General features: G+C 45.8%; 1 long non-coding RNA gene across 1 annotated transcript in view; it reads left to right on the top strand.

The window, feature by feature from the left end:
• The window catches only part of LOC309525381, a 189,785-nt gene that overhangs the window by 19,140 nt on the left and 165,085 nt on the right, over positions 1–5,560 (top strand). The window lies entirely within an intron of this gene.

Genomic DNA, 5,560 nt, shown 5'->3' with positions numbered 1-5,560 from the left:
CCCTAGGGTTCCTGGGGCCTAAGGAAGTTAGATTAGCTTCAACCAGAGCCAGGGCCTTCTCAGCACTGGCTCCAGCCTGGTGGAACGCTCTGCCTCATGAGACCAGGGCCCTGCAGGATCTGATTTCTTTCCTCAGGGCCTGTAAGACAGAGTTGTTCCGCCTGGCCTTTGGCTTGGAGCCAATTTGATTCCCTCCCCCTATTTCTTTTTCCTTTCTCCTCCTGTGATGAGGCTGGATTTTAATATTTTAATGTTTCAATATTTTAATGTTGTATTTTAATCTTGTTTTTAAGTTGTATTCATTCAACTTGTTTTTATTATTGCTTGTTAGCAGCCCTGAGCCCGGCCTTGGCTGGGGAGGGCAGGATATAAATAAAAATAATAATTATTATTATTATTTATACCCCACCCATCTGGCTGGGTTTCCCCAGCCACTCTGGGCGGCTTCCAACAGAACACTAAAATACAATAATCTATTAAACATTAAAAGCTTCCCTAAACAGGGCTGCCTTCAGATGTCTTCTAAAGGTCTGGTAGCTATTTTTCTCTTTGACATCTGGTGGGAGGGCGTTCCACAGGGTGGGCGCCACCACCGAGAAGGCCCTCTGCCTGGTTCCCTGTTACTTGGCTTCTCGTAGCGAGAGAACCACCAGAAGGCCCTTGGCGCTGGACCAAATGAGGCAGTGCTGCTGATGTTGATCTTTGTGGTGTGCTTTTTATCACCCTGCCCTTTTATAGAGAACGTGTAGCGAATGCGGTACGCTCCACGTGTTTCAGGCTACAATTCCCATCATTCTCATGTCAATGGCTGGGGCTGATGGGAATTGTAGTCCAAAACTCTCTGAAAGTACCAGGTTTGCTTCCCTGAATGTGTTGTCCCCTGCCCCCCCTTTTTTTTGCTGCTCTGTGACGTGAATGATGCTTACTCTGAATACCAGTTGAAGGGAACCACAGGGGTTTATAGAATCATAGAATCATAGAGTTGGAAGTGACCACAAGGGCCATCAAGTCCAACCCCCTGCCAAGCAGCAAACACCATCAGAGCACTCCTGACATATGGTTGTCAAGCCTCTGCTTAAAGACCTCCAAAGTAGGAGACTCCACCACACTCCTTGGCAGCAAATTCCACTGTCGAACAGCTCTTACTGTCAGGAAGTTCTTCATATGTTTAGGTGGAATCTTCTTTCTTGTAGTTTAGATCCATTGCTCCGTGTCCGCTTCTCTGGAGCAGCAGAAAACAACCTTTCTCCCTCCTCTATGTGACATCCTTTTATATATTTGAACATGGCTATCATATCACCCCTTAACCTCCTCCAGGCTAAACATGCCCAGCTCCCTTAGCCGTTCCTCATAAGGCATCGTTTCCAGGCCTTTGACCATTTTGGTTGCCCTCCTCTGGAAGGTTTCCTGGGGTTTCCTATAGACATCTGGTTGGCCACTGTGGAAGCAGGATGCTGGCCTATGTGGGCCATTGCCCTGATCCAGCAGGCTCTGCTTTTGTTCTTAAGTCCATTCGAGTGGAGACACAAACCCTGGTGTGGGAGATCAAAGCATAATTTCTGTGCAGTCACATGATACTGTACGCAGATAGAGATCTTGGCACCCAGCATGGAATTTGGCTGGGTGCAGGGACTGCTGCCTTCGTTTTATTTTAAAAATGAGCACGTTTGCAACCCTTATGGATGGAAATGTATGAGCTGGTGAAATCTCAGCAATTAAAAAAGGGGGGGGGACCTGTTTAGCGATATCACTGCCCAACGCCACGTACATTTCTGTTTTCTGCACCGCTGGGATTACATTAGACACATGATTTTACTAGAAATGTTGCCTAGAGGTCAACACCTTCAAAATATTACCCCTCATCTCATACAGAGCTTTCATTCTTGAAAGAAAGAAAGAAAGAAAGAAAGAAAGAAAGAAAGAGAAAGAAAGAAAGATGTAATGACAAGTTTCTAGACCTTATGGCTGCAAAACCACTTAGTGTGAAAACACATGGGCTTGGTACAATCTTGGAAGAAAGGAAGACTGGGAGCAGGGCTTCAATATTTGGTGGTGTTTTTGAATCATCCCATAGTTGCAGAGCTGAATAACTAGTGCTTCTTTCTTTCAGGGGGCAGCACATACAGACTTCTTTTGCCCTACAGACCAACTCTCCCTTATCTTCGTGCTCTTTAGCACAGCCTCCTCTTTCCCTAAAATCCTTCGAAAAGCAAAATTCTGGAAACAAACTGTACAAACATACCAGCTGCTTGTAAACTGCCATAATTCCCTCCCCTATGTGGTAGATTATTTGGGATGTGGAGAAGGGGTGTTTCAAGCAATCCCAAGCCAAAACCTTGGCGCGACCCTGAAATGATGGTGCGTTGCTGGCGGGAGCTGAGTGATGGGTTCCAGTCGGGCGTTGTGATGTAGCCAAGAGAAGCTGCTCAGAAAACCTGCAGTTCTCCCTTGCTCATTGCAGTTCTCATTGCGGGTTCTTCCCGTTTGCCTCCCCTGCAGCCAACCTCTCTTTACCGTGGGCTGTCTCACACGCTACTGCTTTGAATCCATACGTACCCCTCTTGCTGTTCCTAAGCAACCGTCTCCTGAGAGACAGCAGAGCTTTGGAAGTCCATATTGGCGGACGGTAGACCAAGAGGAAATAATAGGGAAAGGAGGGGGGCGGGAACACTGGGTTTTGAAAGAGAGAAGAGGTGAGGTGAATGGCGGGGGAGAGGAAATTCTGGATTTTCTGGCATAGCTCGTACACCATCTGCAAAGAGGAGCTGAGGCCAGGCAGGATCCAGGAGTAATAGATGGGCCAGGTTGTGACAAGGGGGGGGGGGGCTTGGCATCTATCCCCATTGTCGAGAAAAAGGCAAGGGGTCCCACGCAGAGCAAATTGGGGTGCTAGTAGCTAATGCTGTTTAAAAATACAGCCAGTTAGGATGCTGAGAATCAATCAAATGTCTTTATTAAGTAATATATATATATATATAGAGAGAGAGATTCTGTAACCAGTCACTTGCAAACAGATAATAAATAACGGAGTCCAACATCCAAGAAACTAAAAGTGGGTGTGCGGGGAATGAATTGGGAGCTCGTGTGACAGAATATGAGGTTTGGTGGAGTCTGGGGCAGGGCGGGCGGCCTGGAAACGAGAAGCCGAACAGCCAATACCCAGATTTAATTATGCCCTGCAGCGCCTGAACCATTCAACATATGCTCACACTTATGCGCCCATGTCTAGCCTCATATATGCTAAATTTTTCTCAATGCCCCTTGGAGCCAATCTACTTGTCACACTGAATGAAGTGGTATGATACCATGTTTAAAAACACCCCACCCCTTAAAAAAAAACCACCCCACCCTTCCCTGCATTTAGAAAGCTAGCCCATCAGCGTGAAAGGTTTAGCAGACGGTAGTTCTCCCACCCTGGACCAACAGACTATAGTCCAGAATTCTGCCTTTGTTTAGCACAATATGCTGACTGTCTCTAAGGTTGGCTCTGTACACAACAAAGTGACAGAGTGAACTGTGCCGTTACAGATCGTAGCTGGGGAATGCCCTATTTGAAAGTCTGCTTATAAACAAACAAACCTCCTTGTAAATAAAACAGTAGTTCCCCAACCTCACCACCACCACCACTCTCTGCAAACCACTGGAAAATTGCTGACTTGATTATTTTTCTTCCCAGTGTAGTGCCACACTAGATACTGTATGATTTCTAGGGAAGGTTGGGTTTTGGTTTGGTTTTTTTGCTGCTTTTATTTCTTATATATTGTATTTTGTTGTGTAGAATTCAAACTGCAATACAGTAAGCCATAAGAAAGAAAAGCAGTGATTAAAACGCAAATTAAAAAGCAACATGGCTTTTTAATATGATGGATGTGCCGTCTCCCAACCTCAAGCTTGTGAGCCACTGGTTGTCTGTGGACCATAGTTTGGGAAGTCCTGTCTATCAGGAAGCCCTGATAGAAACCTATCTTCCATAAGAAGGGCCTCGTCCATCTCTTCTCCTGTTGTTTGTTACATTTTCTATTTAAAAAATCCCGCCCTTCCTTCAAAGAGCTACGGACAGAATACATGGTCCCTCTGTTTAATCCTCACCACGACCCTCTGAGGTAGGTCAGGCCGCGAGACGGTCATGCAGGAATCTTTGTAGCCAAGTGGTCTAAGTCAAATACTCTTACATGTTAACTACTCTTAGTCTTATCACTGATACTTATAAGCCGCTCTGGGGCTCGGGAGTCGTTTTTGGTTGAAGAACAGGATTAAAATGCTGTTAAGATAAATACGCTTTGCCACAACATCACATGGGCTCTATTTACAAAGTGTCGTTAAGGTAGGGGATCAGTTTGGTGTTTTGTTTATTTAAAAAAAGGAAAATGCAGTCCCCGCAGCTGCAGTCTGAAGTGCTTGCAAACCGTAGACTAGGCCTCACTGGGTTACTTTGTACAAGTCAAAATGCCTTTCTTGCAGTCTTGCCCTGGCTTCTGCCTGCTCACTGGAAATACCATTGTCACAACCTGTTTTTTGAGGTTCTGCTGCTTATTCCCCATATTTTGCCCTTTCTCTTTCTCCACCTAATTCTTTTTGCTTTTTAACAAATAAAAAATAACTAAAAGTGGTTGTGGTATGTTTTTCATATGGCAGCCAAGGAACAGCCTTGCTCTCCAAAGTTTTAAATGACTATTACCTCTATAAACCCAGCTTGTAAGGCAAGCAGTGTGGATAAGAGATGGCTATATTTCAATCTACCCCCAAGCATTGAGAAGAGAGTGGGAAGGAATCCGAATAACTGGCTACATACAAGGCTTTGTGTGATAGCTCAGTCAGTAGAGCGAGAGACCCACAAGGTTGTGGGTTTGAGCCCTACATTGGGTGAAAGATCTCTGCATTGTGGGTCCCTTAGGTAAAGGTAAAGGACCCCTGACAGTTAAGTTCAGTTGTGAATGACTCTGGGGTTGCGGCGCTCATCTCGTTTTACTGGCCGAGGGAGCTGACATTTGTCCACAGACAGTTTTTCTGGGTCATGTGGCCAGCATGACTAAGCCGCTTCTGGCGAAACCAGAGCAGTGCATGGAAACGCTGTTTACCGTCCCGCTGGAGCGGTACCTATTTATCTACTTGCATTTTGACATGCTTTCGAACTGCTAGGTTGGCAGGAGCAGGGACCGAGTAACGGGAGCTCACCCCGTCGCAGGGATTTGAACCGCCGACCTTCCAATCAGCAAGCCCTAGGCTCAGTGGTTTAAACCACAGCGCCACCCGCTTACTCCCCAACAATTCTATTCTTCTTCTTTATATAAACATCAGGGCTGTGTGATATATCAGTATATCATCCAGAACCAGTTTGAAGTCCATAACTGCCCTGAGACCTCCGGGTATAGGGTGGTATATACCGTATTTTTCGCTCTATAACACGCACCCGACCATAACACGCACGTAGTTTTTAGAGGAGGAAAATCCGTAGGCATGCCACCCGTGGGCATTCCCTCCATAACACGCACAGACATTTTCCCTTACTTTTTAGGAGGAAAAAAAGTGAGTGTTATGGTGCAAAAAATACGGTAAATTC

Source organism: Podarcis vaucheri (genome assembly GCF_965113315.1).
Source record: "Podarcis vaucheri genome assembly, chromosome: 2".
Taxonomy (NCBI): domain Eukaryota; kingdom Metazoa; phylum Chordata; class Lepidosauria; order Squamata; family Lacertidae; genus Podarcis; species Podarcis vaucheri.
The sequence above is the reverse complement of the archived record's forward strand: the minus strand, read 5'-3'. Positions and strand labels throughout refer to the sequence as shown.